Consider the following 22,412-nt stretch of genomic DNA (forward strand, 5'->3'; position numbering starts at 1 on the left):
ATCCATAATGCACTCATCTCAGGATATACATACATCTGTTTTGTACTCATGCTGGGTAGCTTTTTCCTCTCCGCACATTTAATATACACACTCAAGAAAGGCTCTGTACACTGAAAGACAATAAAAAGATTAGTAAAGGACTAAGAGAGACCAGTCAGGAAAAAAGCTGTGAAGGGAAACAAAAAGGAAGAATTTGTATTCCAGATCCATGACTGCCAAAACATTTTAAAGGGTAGCTGGCACACAGCTTTTTTTCCACCAGCCAAAAAAACCCGATCTGCTCCCAGAGCGAAGTGTAGCCTGGGCCACCCCTGGGGGCTCAGGGCAGCGAGCAGCAGCAGAGGGGTGGGTCAGGGCTGCACAGGCATCAGTAGGCTCCCTGGCCTCTGTCACCAGCCCAAAGCACGCTACCACACCTGAAACCTGCAACTCAGAAGATGCTGTCTTCATGGCGGGCATCTGGGCAGAGAATGGCTTCTTGATAGCTGTAAAATAGAAAGGCTAAAATTATTGGGTCATTCAAAGTGTACTGCACATTTTTGAGTACCTGAAAAAAATTCTAATCGAAGATGAGCTTTTCAGGGTATGACTGATTTTATAGGTCAGTTAAAGATATTCAGGACTGGGATCTGATGTCAGCCAACAATTTCTAACACTTGGGCATTTTAACATTACAATTAACTCATAAATTTCCCAGTTTATACTAGCATTTAATTTTCTCCGTTTGTAACAGAAAGTTCAAAATCAACCAGTCAAGCCATTAATGAGGGAAGATTTATTTTTGTAGATCGCTTTCCACTGACTGTCAGCACACAAATATTTCTACCTAACCATGAGGACAAATGTAACACTAAGATTTAAAAGACCGAATCCCTAAATGAATTAAGGCAATAATCTCAAATTACAGATACAGTCCTACAGTCAAAATGTCAAAATTATGTCCATCCAATTCAGGATGGAAACATGAATGATGTGATTAGGCATTTCATAAAGCATACGTAAGGGACAGACCTCTAGGAAAAAGTTGGTCTCTGAATACTTTTTTCCTGCAATACAGTACTTGTAAGCCTAGAACTAAAACTTACACATGCCTTGTATATTTGATTGACTCCATAAGGTTTTCATCTAAATTCAAAATATAACTGTGTTTAGATATATTTGAACATTTTATTGCATTTAGTTATGAGATATGAATTTTTCCTGAGAGAACCTGGGGCACGCAACATTGCCAGATCATTCCAAACAAGTTAATTCTGAAATGGGCTTGAATCAATAACACAAAAGAGGCAGTAAAGCCAATTTTTACGGTAGTCATGGTTGCATAAAATAATATCAAGACAGTCAGATTGAAAGCTCCCTGCATCACAAATATAATTTGCAACCAACTCTAAGCACAAAGAGGAAATAGATAGATAGGTGGAAGATATAGATAAAAACAAATGATAGATACATAGGACAAAAGGAACTGGTGGAAAAGAAAGAATGCAGAGTAATTGCCATCCAATACAGTGTGAAAAAAAACAAACAAGTATGCCATGTAAGTAATTCAAGGTAAATAGAATGCTTTTCTTTCATTTAGGCTTTAAAACTGTTACAAAAAGGCTCTCTTTTCACTCTATCTGTAAGGCATAGACAGACAGGGGATGAATGTATAAATAAGTATGTCACTGCAATACTTGGCTTTTAATGAAAATGGATTTTTAATGATCCAAAAAGCTACATTTCTCTCTGACTTGCTCCATTTCCAGACTATCAGCAGGAAGTAGGTACAGCAAATGCACTTGTTTTCCATGTCCTTCACTAAATCCCAGGACGACTGAGCATCCAAGCACCATAAAAACCAGAGTTGCCATTATGCAGAACAGATACAGAGAAGCTGCACGTCTTTCATTGTTTTTATTGAACTTTCAGAGCTCTGTGACACCGCTGCGCCTTCTCCCACGACACACCCTGGTGCGGGTTACCTTGCACTCCATATGCATAAATAAAGGAGGATGCACAGCAATGTGCCTTCCTGTTGTTCTCTGCCTCAAGGACACTTGTTAAAAGCGTGCCATTCCTCCCACTCCCCAAAGCAGGCACATTGTGTTGAAGTGCTCCATGTGAAACTCTGAGCACACAAATACCGGAGGATTTAGTCTGCAAACGAAGAAAAGTCACAAGGGGAAAAGAGGCTGATGCAATCCATATCCGTGCTGTCTGGACACAAAGAGTTCTTCTTTCCAATGTCAAAGTTCCTATGTCAGTCAGTAATAAACAAAAATCGCACTGAAAAATGTGTAATCATGTACCAGCTAGTATAAATAACATTTTTTTCTGTTTGTTCATGCAGGCAACAATATTTTTGTAGACTTCAGCATCATCAGAGAATAATGGGACATTTTCCTAACTTTACCTCTGTCCATGAAATTTCATCTACAAATGTTTCTTGTAAGGTATGTCCATAGATTGGGAAATTGCAATATAGTTGCAATAAAACCAAGGTAGCATTTAAAATGGGCTGGGACTCCTGTATTCACTTCATGTTCAATACTTCTCAGGTAAGCTTTGTGCAATGTATGTTACTTGGAGAAAAAAAAAAATCTCCGTGTTCATTTCCTGTGTTAGCATTTTTACTACTTCTTTCAAATATTAGAAGACATAGAAGGAATCAAAACCAAGAACAACACTGATGGAAAAGATAACGACTGTGAGGTGCCACACAGTTAACAAATGTTCCCATCCACCTACTGAGTCAAAGGGATACAGCCTCATGAAGGGCTCCACCGAAATAGAATCAAAAGGTATCTTCATCCCCTTTCTTTTTTCTTAAAAAAATATAAAGAAATTTTAAAGAAATAAGAAATCCCATTTGTGAGGCACTCCCAAACTCATGTTTTTTCCGTTTTGTCTGTTGTCCTTACTCAGAGTGCCTGCCAATTAATATTTACCAAATGTCTCTCCCTTCTTCATCTAAATCAGTTCAAAAACTGCACCTGTTTCATGAGACCTATGTGTGCTTCTGACAGCTGGTATTTGAGAAATAACAAGTCAAAGTACTGAAAAATCCTAACTAACTGCATTAAACTGGAGTCAAGAAAGACAGCGCTAAGATTAGCTCTGCTAGTACAAGACACCAGCAAAGCACATGGGGGTACCCCAGAGACACAGGAGATAGATGTATGGTGCTCAGCCTGGAGAGGATACCACACATATGGACAGGAGCAGAGAGGTGCGTCAGATAAATGAGAAGTTTCCAGACCCTGTGCGGCCCTAAGGCCAGGCCAGTGCACACCCCAGAGCAGCGAGTGCCATCTCCGCAGCTGCGTTTGGGAAGGATGCACAGGATGGGCACTAACGGCTGCCCGAGACACTGGGCCACAGCGCGGATGCTGCACGAGGCCGCAGCAGCAGGGCCGAGGCAGGTGAGGGGCACCGGCCTGACCTGCAGCCCAGCCGAGGGCAAGCACCAGCAGCACGGGGGCAGCTGGGGGCTCCTCAGCAGCACCACTAACAGCTGGCTGCCTACGGCTTCGTGTCTCCTCTTTGAGTTTTTCTGGTGTCTTAACAAAGATTTCCCCATCGGGCATGTGTAGCATCTCTCTGGCATTCAGTTAAAGGTGAGCAGTTATGCAGTATTTATGTAGCTGTACTCCAAGAAACTTAGTATCTTTGAAGCTCTGTCCCACGTCATCAAATGTGGTTGAAATGCAGCGATGCATTCAACAGTTAGTAAGTGCCCTGGAGACACCAGTGTGGCCGTATCCACCTCATTCCTCTAGAAAACGAGGCAAAAAAAGCCTGCAAGAGTGCCACAAAAGATCAAGCTTCAGAAAGCTACAGTATTCAAAGCCAGAGTTTGTTTTAAACAGCAAAATGTAACCGGCCAGTTAAGAAAAGAGCTTCAAAACCCAGCAACAACCACTGTGGACAACAGCCACAGGATGCAGCCAAAGCCAAGGCACAGACAGCTAGAGCCACTTGCCAAAGCACAGATTCACTCCAAGCTTCATTTAAAATAAAGTTGTTATCAGTGCTTCTATACGGTACAGGGGAGGAATCAGATTTGCCCTAAAAGGCTGGACCAGACTCTTTTACATTAATTTGCTAATACATAACTTAAAGTATTTTATACAGCACTTTTGTTGTTTTATTTTATATAGCAGTTCTTCCAGATTATCTAGATAAGAGGCAATTGCACAAGGGCAGGTAAGTCTTGTTTTCTAACATCCCAAATAATGGGGAAGATAACATCCAACTTGTCTGTAAAATAAACAGAAAACATCACAAGTCTGTGTGTTGTGTACACTGAGGTACTCTGCCTGGGATTCTTTAAATAGAATTTGTGGAGGAAGAGATTGAGGCTTTTCCAGCTCTTTGAAGTAGGTTCCTTCAATACTGCCATTCCCATATTTCCAATTACTTTTTTTTTTCCTGGCCTCACATGATCTGCAGAACCTGAATCAAGAATCCTGCACTCTGCAGGCATTAAGAAACCGGGGTTACTGGAGTAGATTAACAGCTGTAGGGCTGTCTTCTATGGCAGTCAGCAGAGTCCCAAGCCCACAGGTGCTTGGTGGATGTGGCCAGCTGCCGGTCCAAATCTAGGGACTGTGATGTGACCCTGAATGTCAGAGGTTCATGCTCATTTCTGCATTACTTCAAAGATCCCTCCACGCCAGAGCACCCTTAAATAGAGCCCAGGTCACTTCTGTACCATAGCTCATACAAACTAACTTCTAACATACTGCTGTCGAACTAATGGACAAAATTCAAAGAATTTATAACAGTAAAGACATTTTAATGTGTTATTTTCAAGTGCCCTATTTAAATTGTATCATTTCTTTAAAGCAATACCTCCTACCCTTGAGTCATATTTGTTAATTCTGCATTAAAATGCACCCTTTTCTCACTAATACAGTGTTTTAATAGTTATACCCACACATTTTTAAATCCCTATTCAGTATTAATCAAAAACATGATTTTATCATAAACTAAATTGTGGGGTTAATTGCAAATGCAGCCAGTTGACATGTTCTCTGAAATATGTGTAAAACATACAGAATGCAAGTTAAATAATGTCTAATCAGTCTAAGTTTAAAGTTTATTTTCACTGACCTACACTACTTTTGAATGTGAAAGACAAGTCAACCAAGCTAAGAGAAACAAGAGCAACCATCTACCATGGACAACACTGTCTATCTATACCTAATAACTGTCAAAAGTCTGAAAATTTTCTTCATCCACCACTCATGACAAGGAATCACTTAGGGTAAGGAACATCACTGTTTATGCCTGTATCGCATACACTCTCTTTTTCCTACTTTCTCTTTACTCTTTCAATCTGCCGATCTTTCTCACTCTTCACGTTCTCTCTGATCTCTTATTCTCTTATCTCTTTCCAAACCCTGCTGCAACGGGTGCATTCCTGCAGCACGGGTGCACAGAGGGCAGCTCAGCCCTTGCACCAGCTGGTCATCAGCTAGCTGCTTATTCATCCCTGCAAAACCAGGGTAAGCCCAGGATCACTCGTGTCACCATAGGCAAAACTCATTCTCGTTCTACTTTTGAAGTACACACAAATAATTTTCAGCCCAAAACTCAGCCTTTCTTGCCACCCTCAGAAATTAATTCTTTCTAAACTTTTAAATTAGTTTCTCAAATGAATTTGTCAGCTGCGAGTGATTTTTTTCTGCTTTATTTTTCAGTATATGGATTGTTGGAGAGAGAATTCTCTTCAAATACCCGCAGTTTTTAGTCCCCAGCAATTAGCTCATTGGTGACTAGTTCAGTCATTTTGCAGTCTCTTCTCTGATTATATTAAGCACAGGCAGATATGCTACTGACACCCACATGCACAAATGTAAAGGAATGCCAGCAATTTGAAATGAAATCAGTTTTCTTTTTTACTAGTTAGATGTTATTACCAGTGTTAATGCAGCTCCTCAGTGCCTGATCCCATTTTTTAAAATTTTACAGTCTCCTTTTTATTTTCAAAATGCTTCTTATTCCCCTGTTGCTGTGAAAACCTGACTGTGGATATAAACTCTTTTATTAAATGCTTTAAAAGCTAAACAAGGTAGCAAAAAAGAAAATATTTCCTCCTACATTTCATCTATACTTGTCTTCAAAATTGTGTGAATATATTGGATGTACATCTGGGTATTTTTGAAAAAGAATATTTAGACGAGGTATTAGGTTTGCATGGCAAGGTTTTGGTAGTGGGAGGGCTACAGGGGTGGCTTCTGTGAGAAGCTGCTAGAAGCTTCCCCCATGTTCAACAGAGCCAATGCCAGCTGGCTCCAAGACAGACCTGCCGCTGGCCAAGGCTGAGCCCATCAGCGATGGTGGTAGCACCTCTGGGATAACGTATTTAAGAAGGGGGAAAAAAACCCCAGTGCAACGGCAGCCAGAGAGAGGAGTGAGAAGATGTGAGAGAAACAACTCCACAGACAGCAAGGCCAGTGAAGAAGGAAGGGGAGGAGGTGCTTCAGGCACTGGAGCAGAGATTCCCCTGCAGCCCGTGGTGAAGACCATGGTGAGGCAGGCTGTCCCCCTGCAGCCCATGGATGTCCACGGTGGAGCAGATATCCACCTGCAGCCCGTGGAGGATCCCACGCCAGAGCAGGTGGATGCCCAAAGGAGGCTGTGACCCCATGGGAAGCCCGTGCTGGAGCAGGCTCCTGGCAGGACCTGTGACCCCGTGGAGAGAGAGGAGCCTACAGTGGAGCAGGTTTGCTGGCAGGACTTGCAACCCTGCGAGGGACCCACGCTGGAGCAGTCTGTTCCTGAAGGACTGCACCCTGTGGAAGGGACCCATCTTGGATCAGTTCGTGAAGGACTGTCTCCCATGGGAAGGACCCAACACTGGAGTAGGGGAAGAGTGTGAGGAGTCCTCCCCCTGAGGAGGAAGGAGCGGCACAAACGTGTGATGACCTGACCGCAACCCCCATTCCCCGTCCCCCTGTGCTGCTGGGGGGAGGCGGTAGAGAAAATCAGGAGTAAAGTTAAGCCCAGGAAGAAGGGAGGGGTGTGGAGAAGGTGTTTTTAAGATTTGGTTTTATTTCTCATTATCCTACTCTGATTTGATTGGTAATAAATTAAACTAATTTAAAAAAAAAAAAAAGAGAAAAAGAAGAAATAAAACTCAAGGAAAAAAAAAAAACAGTGATGCACAATGCAATTGCTCACCACCCGCTGACCAATGCCCAAGCAGCGATCCGCCCCTCCCGGCCAACTCCCCCCAGTTTATGTACTGGGCATGACGTTCCATGGTATGGAATACCCCTTTGGCTAGTTCGGGTCAGCTGCCCCGGCTCTGCTCCCTCCCAGCTTCTTGCACACCTGCTTGCTGGCAGAGCATGGGAAACTGAAAAGTCTTTAACTTAGGATAAGCGCTACTTAGCAACAACTAAAACATCAGAGTGTTAGCAACATTATTCTCACACTAAATCCAAAACACAGCACTGTACCAGCTACTAAGAAGAAAATTAACTCTATCCTAGCCGAAACCAGGACAGACAGCAATATGACTTAAAATTTTTCGCAACCTTTAAAACACTGCTCCCATAAATACCTGTAAAAACAGCCCCATTTAAGTCCTGAAAACACACCTCAGTACAACCTGCCTAAATATCACTTTCGGGAAAGTACAGATGAAGTTCTGGATTTCCAGCTGCAGCTGCAGTAAGGCAAAAGACCTCATAATCATAATCCAAAGAATCTTTACTAGGATTTTTTTTTTTTTAATACTTAAGAGGTTGACACAGTAGTAGTTATATCCATAAATAAGATATTTTTATTACAATCTAACAAAATCAAGACTGTAACAGTGATTAATTTTTTTTAATAACCTCAGTGCTTCAAGACTTCCAATCCTAATGGGGCAATCATGCATCACTGTTGTGCTCCAACAGAACTATTAGTCTCTGTGCTGTGTTAGTGTAATTGCAGTCTAATGGTTTACACTATCATAATAGCACTAAATATTTTACTAAACGGAGTACAGTATCTAAAAAACGATTTAAATTGTTCCAGGCTTTAAGATCGTACATTCAAAGATGAAAAAATCAGTTCCTTTTTCTCTGAATTGAGAGTAACAAAGCTGCCAAAATTAGTTTCTTGTTTGTCTTCTTAATAAATTGGGTAAAATATAATATTAGAAACAGAGATTAAAAATTACAGCATAAAAGGACCTAGTAAAATATGACAAACATTTCGTGATGTTTTGATGCTCTGATTTAGCAGGCTGGCATGATTCAAATTGCCAGATTATCAACGGATATAGAATGACTCTAATCAGAATCTAATTTATTTTTTTAATCATTTAAGAATTTTTGATTACTTTAATAAAACTTTAAATAAAAGAACCACGCCACGCGAGTGTAGCATATCATAAAAAATTACCAAAGCAACTCTGCATTTGTGATAAACAACATCAGCAAAGCTGCTGAGATATCAGCAAGCCACAGCACCGCATCCTTCCCAAGAAGGCACTGCCCAGCTTGGCCAGGCTTTGCAATGACCATGAATAGTGAGGTCACATGCCAGTAACCTGTTGAGGACCTAAGTGTGTAGATGCTTTACATGTTCAGAACATTCTTACTCACAAAAATAACTCGATGAACTAAGTCAAACTACTTACATAAGGAAGGACTATTAATCCAAGTAAGGATTTGCTAAATCTTGCCATTAACATACAACAGTAGCCCTAGCTGCACCCCATAACACATGCTGCCTTACTCCCTTGGACAAAGCCAAAAACTTCTGTAACTCCACAAGGGGCCCTGAAGATAACACTAGAGGTGCTCAAAGCTCCTAAGTCTGCCTACAGAACTCCTGAAATTGATTTTAAAAAATCCACTTCATCTAAAGTTAACTTATACCTCATTCTATTCACTATTTTGATACAACAATCCTATTTTTTGAATTTCTAGCTGAAGCATTAATTTACAGTGTTTTTCAAACACAGTTTTCTTGGAAAATAAACCTTTTTTCTTTTCCTAAAAATCAGCACACTTTGTTCAGAAAGGGTCTTTCGAATTTGGACTAGAACACCAGGGGTTTTCCAAAATTTTGTTTACCACTAGTATTTTCTACAATATTGATGAGCTTAAAAAAAAAATAAAAATAAAAAATACAGGGAAAAAAATTATGTTTGTACCATTTAGAGAACATTTTTCATAGCTCATAACTCCTTGATTTAGGGGCTGCCAAGATCTAGCGTCACTTCTTACCTGGAGAATAAATTTATTATTTTAAAACAGAATAAAACAAAGCTTGTCTTTTAACTTCCACACGAACAATTTAAAAATTTCAAATGTAAAACATATAAAATAATGAGTTAAGTAATTTGGTACTAAATAATCTTTGAGCATGCACAAAGGTGCCAATAATGAGAACTGTTTATTGCTCACACCGCAAATAAGAAGCTGTAAAGATGGAACTTTCTCTTTCTAACATTGAACAAGTCCATAACCAAGCCCTGCTCAGGCATACAAGCATGTCTCCAGCAGCAAACACTCCCACAGGGTTCAATATCTCTACTACATTTAAAAAAAAAAAAAAAAAAATTTGCTAAGGGAAAATGTTACTTAAACCAAACTTCTCCCATAAAATATCAATTTTGCCAAAGAACACTCAAAATGTACTTTGGGCTTTTGTTCCCATTTGGATTAGGAAATATTTTTTAAAAACACAGATGCAAAACAACAGGTTAGAAAATCTGTTTTCTAGAGATCTCTGAAAGGATTTATTGATGCAGTATACAGACCTAACCTATTACTCTTAGATAATTACCTTACATAATATCCTCATTTCATGGAGAAGTTTAATTTTAATTTACAATTTAATTGTGCTACTTAAGGTAAGCCTGTCACCTGTGTCACTTTGTGGCTTATAATTGTAATCCTCATTTAATTATTTACTTCAAGGGAGCATTTTAATTATGGATATTACTATGTGTCTAAAGTAAGTTATACTTGAGCATAGTGAAAATTTATACAGTAGAGTGCTCACCTAAATTTCCACTAGCCATAACTCTCTGTACATGTGTCTCAGCTGCAGAGGCTACTTTTAAGACTGCAGAGCACTGGTATGTACCCTGTCTGGAGGGGGACCACATCTGGGGTGCCTGAAAATGAGCAGGACTGCCAGCGCACAGCTGGCTTGGATTAACACTACCAATAACTGCAAGGGTCCCAGCTGAAATACAAATGAGAAGATAACAACTTCTCATCTCTACTTTTGACCCTGCAGATAATCTTTGGACACAGGAGCAGACATACAACATTGGCGCCAGGGCAAGGCCAACACTGTGCCCTGTCTCTGTGGTGGTCAGTAACGGAGGTCCAGGGACCAGGAAAGAGGCACAGAGCACGAGCATTCTTCTGGTTTATTTCTCCAAATGTGAGCAACCAACGATTTATGGGGTTCCTAAGATGGGGGCTGCATGTCAACTGTCATTTTTAATAGCCATCAGTCGACCAATCTTCCATTAATTTATCTAGTATCTTTGCAATCTGTTTATATTTTTAGCTTCCCAAGTATCACATAGCAGCAAGCTCCACCATTTAATCCACTGCATTAAAAAAACCATAAAAATATGGTTTGTGTTTGCTTTAAATCTGCCAAATTTGTGGGTTTGTCTGCTATCGCTGGGTCATCTTTCCAGTAATTTTAACTTCCAAAGCAGACATTTCATCATCACGAGTGGCACTACGCAACTTTCCTGCACCGCACCAAGAAATATTTTTCATTGCCTGGAGTCCCGATGAGCAACTTTAAAAAGCTGAAAATATTTTAATTTTTAATATACAGGGCACAATAGGAACCATTTCTATGCAGACATGCCCAGCCAGAAGGGAGAGTAAGGGATGCCCTGTCCCCAGGCTTGCCGGCAGGCAAGTAGGGCTCCATGCCTGGGGCAGATGTGGCCAAGGGGCTGCCAGGCCTCCTGTTCAAAATACAGAAAAGCATGTACCAGAAAGAGTGAAAACCAGGAGACCAGGTCTTGCAGAAATCCTTTTTTCACCATTAAAACATTTCCAGTATTTGCTATCCCCCTGATTTACTGCTCAATACTCCTGACTCGCATGTCTTGCTTAATGCCCAGAGAGCTGAGCAGCCCTGCAGGCAGTCGGGAGTGTTTCAAATTGGGATCCTTCTCCAAGCCCTCTTGAAAAAGCTGCTTCTGCAACTTCCTCCTACACAGGAGGAGACACCCAAGCGCTACCTGCCTACCAGCAGACAAGCTAAGTGCTGGTGGGATTTCTGAGGGACACAGCTTTCCAGCACGTCCGGCCATGCAGGAAGGGGGACATCAGGCATGTGGGAACCACAGGCCACCTGCTTCCAAGGTAAGTGCCTCTCTCACTCGTCACTTCATTATTAACGACTTCCAGATCTTCATAAGATGCTTATCTTTTTTAATAAACAGAAACCGTTACTGAAGTTGTTTTTTTGGCTTTTTTTTTTTTTTTAATATTGGGATAAAATCCAAAGAGCTGCAGACGTATTCTTTACTATCTATCTTTCTGCAGTGATGGATGTTTGTTCAGGAGCTGTGTCATCACATACAATTTTTATCATCTAGATTGTTCTATTTTATCAAACAACCTAGCAAAAACTTTCTTTTTCTCTTCCCCCTTCCTAAAGAAGTGGCCATGGTACCCTTTAACCTACAATTTGTCCGCTGCCTCTCACAGTATCCTGAGCACAGCCATGGCCCCTAACAACTGAGGGCGTTTAGCACCTTCCAGCATTGAGGATAACACATTTCCCATCTGAAATTGCTTACCTCATCAGTCACTAAGGGCCCAGTTTGGAAGTCATTAAAAATAATGAGAACACTGGCACTTCTCCCAGCAATAATGGCATTGGATTCTGTGTTACTTTTCTACTTTAAGACATTTGTATATATCCACAAATCATTTAACTCTTATCTTCATACTAGCTTTAATGAAACTAATGGCTGCTGAAACTGTGGGCTTTTTATTCTACTTTTTAGTTAAATAAGCTTCTGCCCACTCCATCATAAAATGACACACTTATACAGCATATTGCATCATGAAGGCCCCGAAGTGTTTACCAGGATCACCATATCCATCACTACAATGCAAGCACTTCTCAGTCAATAAACACTTCAGCTGACAATAAAGTCACAAGAGAGTTTTCAGAAGGAAAACTGAAGAGCAACAAATCCAATTTGTCCAAAACAAAATTAGAACCAGTACGGTGGGTAGAGTCTCACAGGGTCCCACATTTTCATCTCCATCTGTACCTACTGTAGCATTTTTCCTCCTAGCACCATGCAAAAAGACTAACTCCATATTAACTCACTGAGTAACAACATCACTCCTTCAGGGTCCGTATTTTACGAGCTTTGACAAGATAATGAGCCCTCGGTAATATGCTGCAAGCCATCACAAAATGCGGCTTTAAAGAGTTTCATTAATCCCTTCAAAAGAGAAAATACTGATTGTTGGGAAATGCGTATTAAAACTTTAAACCCCTCACCCTTACTTTTCAAGGTCTAGCTCAAGACTAATGTAAAATTTCTCACCACTGCTATACTTTTCCTGATAAGAACATGTATGACTTACATGCTTTGAAATAAGTAATGGTAATATAAATCTGAAAAAAAAAACCACCAAAACAAAAAAACTTCTTTAGATATATGTGTTTAATTACTCTAGGCATACATTTGAACCGTACATTAAAAACAGACCTGTTCATGTGGACAGACTCAAAAGTCATAGATCCAGCACTTCCGCACAGCAAGTGTGATGTTTCAGGCTCCTAAGAAATTAATCACAGTATATAATGTGACACATACATTTTGACATCATCTGATGAGATATCCCTAAGATGCAAAGGACTTGCACTCCAGGAACCCTGGAAGTCCATCCACACTGCAAAAAGTCCAGAAACTCCGGACTGCTGCTGAAAGCTGTATCCTCTTGTCAAAATCAGTAGGGCTTAGTATGACTAAACTGACTGATATACCTAGGTGGGAGCATAAAACTAAAAGGCAGATACAAACCAAATAGTAATTCAACCAATAATAAAACTACAAGTACCAGATTTAGCAAAAAAGTTCCCTGAATGCTTTGTAAGGTGAATTTTAAAAGTGTTTTGATGTTGTTATCAGCATATGTGAAAATCTGAAGAGTAGTATTACCATTGCTTAAAAATTAACATCATCCAAAAGCCTATTTTGTTAGGGGAATGAGCCACTCAGTTATTAAAAATATATTTTTAAGGCTGTTAAATGTTTAATACCTTTGCAAAGTATTTTCTTTGCATTTATTTTTAAGTGGTGGATAAGGTCTGTTTTAGGAACACATATTGCTTAATGTTCCCATTAGTTAGTGTAGCACCTTTTATCTCAAAATATTTTAGGCCATGTTAAAAATGGTTTACAAAGCCACAAAAAAGGAATCAGCTAGCCATCCCTAGCAGTAAACAGAATATCATTAATTTGACTTCTCTCATCTATTAGATCAAGGAATAAAATGACAGCAAACTAGCTTCATGATTAACCTTTAAAATATCTACCAAATAAACACCCACAGAACTACTGGTGCAAGCTATACAATTTAACCAATAGGTGCAAATGTTCAGGCATCATGAGTGGTCTCACCATTTTAAGACATGAGAATGTCCTTACACGGTTCAAATAAGAAGTGAAGAACAACGCAAAAATTGATTTGAGGATAATATAGAACAGCGAGGACAAATAAAGTTGTGGCAATTTCAGTTTATGAAAATAGACATATGTTTTTAGAACATTTGGGGAAATTTTATATTCTATTTCCTCTTGCAGTAAATCATGAAATGAGGATAATAGTTTTAAGATATTTAAGGCTTGCCTGTGGCTCATTATCCAATTAATTGATATGACTAAATTGGCTAAATCAAGCTAAATGACAGCTAGTTGCTCTACAAAAGGTAGAAGTATATCAGAATAAGAGGCTTTCAGATAATTAAATCAGTGCAGAGGTCTTCCCTTTTGAACCTTAGAAACACATTAAAAGACATTTATATAAAACATAAATTTATTTTATAAATTTCACCTTTTGTTTTATAAATTTCTCACCTTCAGAAAAAAGGATGACAAAAAAAGTATGACAAGTAGTTTATATTCAGCAGCTCCTTGAGAAGATTACAGGTGTTGCAGTAGCAGTGGAGAGTTCCATTGCAAGAGCAAGCCAGCATTTTTTCGTATAGACCCTCTTCCACGAAGAGGATGAAATAAGATCTCTCATACTTGTTATCTGACATGCCTCTCTCCTATCATCCCCAAGGAAAGAGAAGAGAGCTCAGTGCCTCTGTTCTCCCATCCCCTCTTACCAGCGCACCTGCTACACAAATTTGAAGGTATCCTGCCCTCCAAGGTGCTTCTTTTTACACTGAGACAGGAATGACACACAGGAGAGCTCAAGGAAGCTTGTTAGTCTCTTACAAAATTACATGGGATAACTACTTTTAAGGTCTTGTAAGAATCCTGTCTTGGCTTTGTGCAAATCTAGCGTGGCACAGGGGATGGCACAGGACTGTTAAAATTAACAGTTAAACAAGCCAGGGAGAACTGAATCCAGATTCATTACATTGGGGGTAGGGTTAGAAATTTAGTGCCAGGTAATGCAGGGAAAACAATATAAACAAACTCCCTTCTGTTTTGATGTAAGCGTCAATGCTGACTAACTGCAGGTTTAAAATCTGCTCTTAGGAATGATAATCACATAAAAGCTCTAACTATACTCCTAAGCCTGAACTCTGCTACAATGGGGAATACACACTCTCAGGCTGCACAGAAGCTTCCGTTACGTGAAAAAAAAAAAAAAAGCACAACTTTTCTTACCGTTGAGGTACTTCTCAACCTTTTTCATTTTAGTGGTGGTTTGTTTTCCATCCTCCTCCTTCCTGCCACCTCAGACAGCAGCAGCCCAGGCGGACAATACAAACAGATGGGATGTTGCTATTCATCTCACTCCTCTCTCTTTTTTGGGTTTTTTTGGGGGGGGGGGGGGGTTTGTTGTTTTACAGGCATCAGAATGAGAATTCTGCCCAGGACACTGCCTGTGTCAAACAGTCTATGTCACTCAGTGAACCTGAGCACTGGGCATTTGCTGACAGCTTTCATCAAGCCGATCCTGAACTGTGGCAGCCAAGAAGGTACAAGTAATGCTCAGTATTGACACAAGGACAAGGTGCATGGGGTGCATGGAGAAGGCTGATGTGTCCCCAAAATGCATGGATGCAAAGGCTATCCTGGGAACAGAGAAAAAGAAGAAAATTACCTCAAAAACATATGAGGTATTATTATGATTAAATTCATATTCCCACCTACATTAACAAAAAGACAAAAATTAGTATTTAAACTCAAAACAGATCCTTCCTCTCTCCTGTCAAATCATTTCAAACACTTCATGTATACAAATTAAATTTCTAATGGCCAAACACTTCTAAAAATATAGATACTCAAGCACAGCAATGATGTTGTTATTCTTTCCATTTCCCAAAGCCATTTATTGCATGTCCAAAGAAGAGCAACAAAGCTGGTGAAAGGTCTAGAGCACAAGTCTTATGAGGAGCGGCTGGGGGAACTGGGGTTGTTTAGCCTGAAGAAAAGCAGGCTCAGGGGAGACCTTATCACTCTCTACAACTACCTGAAAGGAGGTTGTAGTGAGGTGGGTGTCAGTCTCTTCTCCCAACTAGCAAGTGATAGGACAAGAGGAAATGGCCTCAAGTTGCGCCAGGGGAGGTATAGATTGGATATGAGGAAAAATTTCTTCACCGAAAGGGTTGTCAAGCATTGGAACAGGCTGCCCAGGAAAGTGGTTGAGTCACCATCCCTGGAGGCATTTAAAAGACATGTAGATGTGGCACTTAGGGACATGGTTTAGTGGTGGACTTGGCAGCGCTAGGTTAACGGACTGATTCAATGATCTTAAAGGTCTTTTTCAACCTAAAAGATTCTAAGATTCTATGATTCACCCAGGTCAAGTTACCTTCCCAAAATATTGCATACCAGTAGAAAAGCCAAGCCTTTGATTTTCACATCCAAATACTAGCTAAGAAAGTGCTCAACCCTGAAGACATTTTCAGACAATTAGTTCAGAGGCTTTGCACAATTTAATCAGAAGTTTTAAACTCTGATTGTGCAATTAAACACAGTATACTCTTGCAGTTGCCATTTATCACGCTGCTACCGTGTCAAGTAATCTGGTCGACAAAACTGTCTGGTACCTAGGAGTGGAGAAATGAGAAGGATAATGTTCTGTAGGAAAGCAGGTCTATCTAACATTTTACAATGCTAAAAATACCCTTGGGACTTGTTCTGATATCTTGTAATTATGCACACATATCCTGATTTATGGTGCACGTCTCCCAGCTCAAAGAAGTATGCACTCTGCTTCATATCTTACCCTATTTATGTGTAAAATACTTGAGTCCATAATGTCATAAAAGAGAGGACAGGCTCATTGCACATGTTACTATCGATTTCATATGAGCATGGGGCATAATCTAATGATCCTTTTCAGCTAAGGATAAATATGCACAATTTAGCCTTAAACAGAGTCAGTGCCTTTGAGAAATGTGCCTGTGATACTAAAGATCTCTGCTGTCCGGCCTCCTTCTTAAGGCTGCAGAGAGTGTGGCAGAGGAGACAAAGACAAGCAAGCTGGAAAAGGGACAAGAAACATTAGCACCCATCTATCAAGAAACATAACTTCTTCAGGCCAAACTTGCAAATTCATGTCCCACTTCCTGCCCCCCCATCATCTCCACATTACCTTGCTCTCTCACTGGACAGCTACAGTAATTAACAAAGAAAAGAGAACCCACCTTGTCCAAGTGAGCACTAGCAAAGGGCGAAGTGGTTGATAGCAAAATAGGTATGTATTTTAATCATGAAGTTTACCGAAAGCATCTTAACTATATACAGTATATACAGCTCCTTTTCAGTTACAGACCATTTCAAAAAAAGAAAGGACGACCTGGTTTAGATCAAGAGACCTGATCTCCATTCCCCAAGTCTGCTCTGCAACCCTCACACAACCATAGGCACGTGGCTGAAATCCTCTCTTTGTTTGGAGACAGAAAGCAAAAGAATGACCAAACATTCATTTGTTAGTGGGTTGGTTTGGTTTTTTTTTTAATTTTCCACCACTTTCCAAATAAAACAGCACATGTAGATTTAACATTGTATCATGTTTCTCTCTACCTATTAGATACTAATCATTGAAAGAGGAAATGTGGTAAGTGCAACGGGGCAGCCTTAGCTGCTGCCTGTACAAGGAAGAGCTGGAATTTGCATGTGCTAACAAGGGATGCAAAGACTATACTGGGGAGAAGGGTCTTCAAATAATTTCAGCTGCGATGATGCCAAATACTGGGGTCATTAAACTTTGACTACTTTTTTTTTTTTTACCTACATCTTCAATTTGTTTTACAGTTGTATACGTATTTACTCACACACAGACAGGACAAAAGTTATTGCAGGGTTTTTAAAATACTTTTGAACAGGAACCTATCAAGGTAAGGTCCAGTTTATCCATGAAGTAAGTTCATGTTTTGACTGACTACCATAGTAGTTCTTCAAAAGCAATTTAGCTTGTAAGCTGAATCCAAGCCTTATTTCATTCTACAACACAGCTTCAAGTTTCTGTTCTCCAGCTCTAACATCTCTGTACTCTTTTCCTTATTGTTCAGATACAATTAAAAATCTACTAATAGAAAACTCACAATATTACCAATCACTGCAACATAACTACCAATTCACAGAAAAGACCACAACCAAAACCTGAACAGTACATAAAAACATTATTTCCATTTATTTATTTTTGTATTTACCTACAGCCAATACACATCATCTATACATTTATACTCTCTCTCGTGGTGGTTCCACTGCATTTTCCTGCGTTATGATAGAGCTATTTCTTTCTACTCAGATACAAGTAAGTTTTTCTTCTTCATTCTGGAATTGGTATGTGAAGTGAGTTGTGGCTCAAATGAATATTTTCCCTCACATAAGCAGGAGCCACAAAATTTATGGAAAAGCAGCAACTTAGGGAAGAGTTTACAGAGTTCTCATGCTTTTTCAGCAAAGTTCATATAGATAGGTATGCAGCCAATTTTATGAATAACCTAACCAAATAAAAACAAGTGACACTTGTTGTTTGCATACTTCTCAGTTTTCATATTTTAAACATTTTTGAAAAAATAAAATTAATAGGTTTGTTTGTCCTGACCTCTTTTTATAAATAGTTCCAGCATCCATGTTTGTTAGCTTTTTTTGTTTTGTTTTTGAAGGGTACCTGTATTCCTGCCAAATAAGATCATTTTTCTTGGCACCCCACTAACTTTTTTGAATGTTCCCTATTTCAGCGGGCTTATCTATTTAAACAGGTAAGGGCTCTGTTACACCATCATGCACCAGATGTAGCCTAGAAATAATTTTAATCATCCAAAGTCAGTTAGGTGCTGTGACAGTGAGGAGAAAAACTAGACTTCTTAAGACACAATCCAACATTTTAATGACAATCAATACCTTCCTCCCTCTATAAGTGAGCTCTCTGATTATTATTAATCTTGACGAATGGGAAGCTGAACACTGGACAGGGTGAAGGACTAGACTGTGCCCCTGCTGCCAGTGTGGTGTTGAACTGAATACAGAAAAGCAAGAGTGGACATTTTTGGTTTCAATTCTCTCAGTGTGACTAGACCATGGAAATAAAGTTCTCATCAACACGCTGTTGACACAAATTTATAACTCAGGCACAGAATAAATTTAAAAAAAAATAACTTTTAGAAGACAGAAAGAGAGAGAACATTCATAAAAGCAGAGAAGAGGGTTTAATTCTTTGGGTTTGGTGCAATTGTCTTACAAGAATCTCATCAGAATAAGAGAAATGAACCAAAAAAATCTTGAACTACATGCTTACATGGAAGCAAAGAGATATCATAGAAATGATTGTTCACGTAGATGATTTAGGAACTGCCCTTTGTGCATCTGAAAACCCACCTACAGAAAAAGAAAGGTAGAAGTAATCTCAAGCAACCTGTGGTTATAGCACACATATTAACACCTTAAAAATAAGTGATGAAAGCTTCTACAGCAAATCGAAAACACAAAATAAGCTATCATCATGTTAAGAACTAGTATTTCTACAGTGATATTTTATAGGCAAAGTCAAAATAACAAGAGCCTTGATTCAGAAAATAGAGAATATAATGGCATTACTGCTTTCTAGCCATCTGGATCCACAGGGATATTTAACAGCGCAAAGAACTAGGGCCTAACACAGAAACCATATGGACAAAAGAGAGAAGGATGGACATAAGAGAGTCATTTAGCCTCAAGAGCCCAAAACTGCCAGGAGTCTACTATTTTTAGTTTGCAAGATATAGCACATATTTAGCATCTGAAAAGTCTGGATTTTGTAATAAGCACCAGACTCAAACTTAATGTGCAGAGGATATAGTCTCTTTGTAACACATTCAATAACATGGTACTTGATCGAATAAGAGCAGCCATTTAGACTTTACATATTGAGCAATGGCTCATCTACAAAATATCAGCGTATAGAAAAAGCAAAAGAACACATTACAAAAGGATATCCAGTCCTTCAGATAAGACTTAAAAGCAATATATAATATATCCTGGATTAATAATATATTAATAGCTGTGGCAAACTCATACCATTCCAATTTCAATAGCCTGAGCCAAATAGGGAATGCATCTGACTTCTTCTTTTCAGTAATTCTACTTTTTAACAGTTACATTGAATCAGGTCAAGCAGAACCCAAGATACTTTATTTCAAGCCTATTTCAATAGTTAGAGCAGCAATTTGAATAGAAAGCGAGAGTGGTACTGTTCTCTGTATTTTAAACTATTTTAATAGTTTAAATAAATGAAAGTTATTGAAACTGGTTTCCAGAAATTAACTTGAATCATGCACAAATGTGCTGTTTCAATAAAGAATAAGATCAGCAGCGCAGAAATGAATTACATTAAAAAGCAAAAATATGCCAAATCAGACAAAGATTTAAAACTCCAATACATCACAGGTGATTCTTCAGTAGCACGTGTTTCCACCCAGAGTACACCTATTGCACACAGAAAGCAGGAAATGAAAAGAAATGCTAATGCATGCAACAATGCAGCTTCATGGAAGCGGTGAAGTGACACAAGGGCTTCAGTCAGGTCCTTAAAAGCAGGCATTGGGTCAAAACGAGATATAGCAGGATGCGAAAGGACTAGGTGAGTGACTCAGACAGGGAAGGGCTCCCAGCTCCCTCTCTACCCTCTTGTTAGTGCTCCATGAAGCAGCTGCCTGCAGCACTGCTGGAGTACATGTAGGAAAAATATCTTTGAGAAATTCAGGCACTAGACATTACATGGTGGTGTTTCAAAGCACAATGTTTCTAAGATCATTCTCTCATTATGTTTCTTTTTATAGACACAGACCCATGAAGGAAAGACCTTGCTGACTGAAGCAGTTTCTCTGCTGAGATATTCTATTGGCATAGAGCTGGCAAAATTATACTAAATTAAAATAGAAAGCTTAGCAGTTACCTTCACTTAAATACAAAAGCATACACATACTCTGCTCTCAGTGAAAGAGCAAATAAACAGAAAATAAAACTGTACATAACAGCAACTTCTTCTTTAGCTGCAATAACAGTAATGTTCATGCAGTTATTGTCTAGTGCTCCCAAGCCAACGTACTAGTTCATCATTACACAGGAGTAATGGAAAGAGCTGAATAAACCAAGCACCCTTCTGCCATGCTCACACACTGCTTGCTCAGAGCAAGCCTGAGGACCTGCAGCATCCCTGAGCAGTGCCCACCATCCAGCACCACACAGCAGAGCCACGCTGGCAGGACCTGCTTCAAAAATCACTGGAGAGCACATGCCCACAGTAAACCCCAGCCACAGATACACAACAGATTTAGGTATTAAGTACCCACATTTTATATTTCAAACCAGGACTGTAGTCCTCAAAACCCACATCAACTAACCCTGGAGATGCTAAGATTTTCATCACAAAGGCTAGGTAGGCCCCAAAATTTCCACATCCAGCAGGCACACCCAGAAACACCTCAACCCCAGCAGGTCTGAGAAATTCATGTCTTTGAGGCCTGTGCTTCATTAGGAACTGCAAACAGAGTTTCTCCCCCCGACATCTTGCCTGAGGACATCAGTCCCCCAGGTAGGCAGTATTTTTACCTAGACAGGTTCCACACAAAAATGCAGCATTAAAGGCTTTCCTCAAAATCAATTGTTATCATCACCATGACAGAGGTGGTGTATCTTGCACTCTTCCAAACAACTCTTCTCAGCTACGATGTACAGGAATTAGTTGCCAATTTCAGGCAAGTGGAATAAACCAACAAGGTGGGGCGAGAACCCAACGACCAGACGTTGCAATTGGTCACATTCTGGCTGTAAAGTCCCCTTATGAACCTACACTTAATTTGACTGGCAGCTCATTCTGTGTCAGGAGTGAAGGAAAGGGGAACAATTATACTATCTCAAATCATCGTTATTGTTTCAATGATTGCATTAGCATTCTCCAAGCATAAACGGTCCACAAAACATTCGAGGCAGACATCAAATGATGGATTTTCCCAACAGAGAAAGCAATTCCTCTAAGCAATAAAACAGTCTGTGAAAAATCCTGCAGTCATAAATCTAGTATTTCTCATTACAAAATTTACATCAGCCACGAAGTGATTACTTCTAAAATTACAAACCCTTGTGGGCAGCAATATTTAGTAGGTTACCAATTGCCATTCTCATGACTCATGAGAAAAGCAGTCCAAATCATAATAGTCTTGTAAAAAACAAAATATCAAAAGAATTAATTGCCTTATTATAGACAGAAAGTTTAGGGCATCCACTAACAGGCACCTAGGCATCAAAGTACAAAGACCAGCAGTAAGTCGCCATGGAAACTCTCAAAGGTTACATAGGAAAGTCCCGAACAACACAGCTTTGTCACAACTTTTCAACACATCCTCCACAAAAGCAGTGCCCAGACCCCTCGGCCCTCCCCATCTGTTTCTTCTTGCAGTCTTCTCTTCCCCAGACACTGCAACCTAACAGCAACCTGACACACGAGAATCGGGGGGCTCTAAGGACCACTGGGATTAAACCAAACACATTTTAGTAGGAAAAGCATGTCCTCCAACACCTTGTTCAGGAAGAGATAAGTGTTAGAGATTCCTTGAGGAAAGCTAAGATATTGCAACAAGCACCTTAAACACAGGATTGATCACACAGCGAATATAATCAGAAATAAAATAAAATCTATTTAACTCATCTAGATTGATGCTTTACATACGTTAAGAAACTTTTCTAGTTTAACTGCAGAGAAAGCAGAGGAGAGGAGCCCTTTGCAATCAGATACACTCAACTG

The 22,412-nt window shown here is 39.7% G+C and overlaps 1 long non-coding RNA gene across 2 annotated transcripts in view; it reads right to left on the reverse strand.

Annotated features, from left to right (window-relative positions):
• Positions 1-439: 439 nt before the first annotated feature.
• Positions 440-22,412, reverse strand: part of LOC127019147 (uncharacterized) — a 62,600-nt gene continuing 40,627 nt past the window's right edge. Inside the window, exon 3 of one of the 2 annotated variants that reach the window (XR_007766865.1) lies at positions 440-485. This is a non-coding gene — a long non-coding RNA (uncharacterized LOC127019147). Of the gene's footprint in view, positions 486-18,963; positions 19,010-22,412 lie in introns of those variants that run through there. The other variant, XR_007766866.1, reaches the window with a different exon arrangement.

This window comes from Gymnogyps californianus, chromosome 8, assembly GCF_018139145.2.
Source record: "Gymnogyps californianus isolate 813 chromosome 8, ASM1813914v2, whole genome shotgun sequence".
In the NCBI taxonomy this organism is placed as follows: Eukaryota; Metazoa; Chordata; class Aves; order Accipitriformes; family Cathartidae; genus Gymnogyps; species Gymnogyps californianus.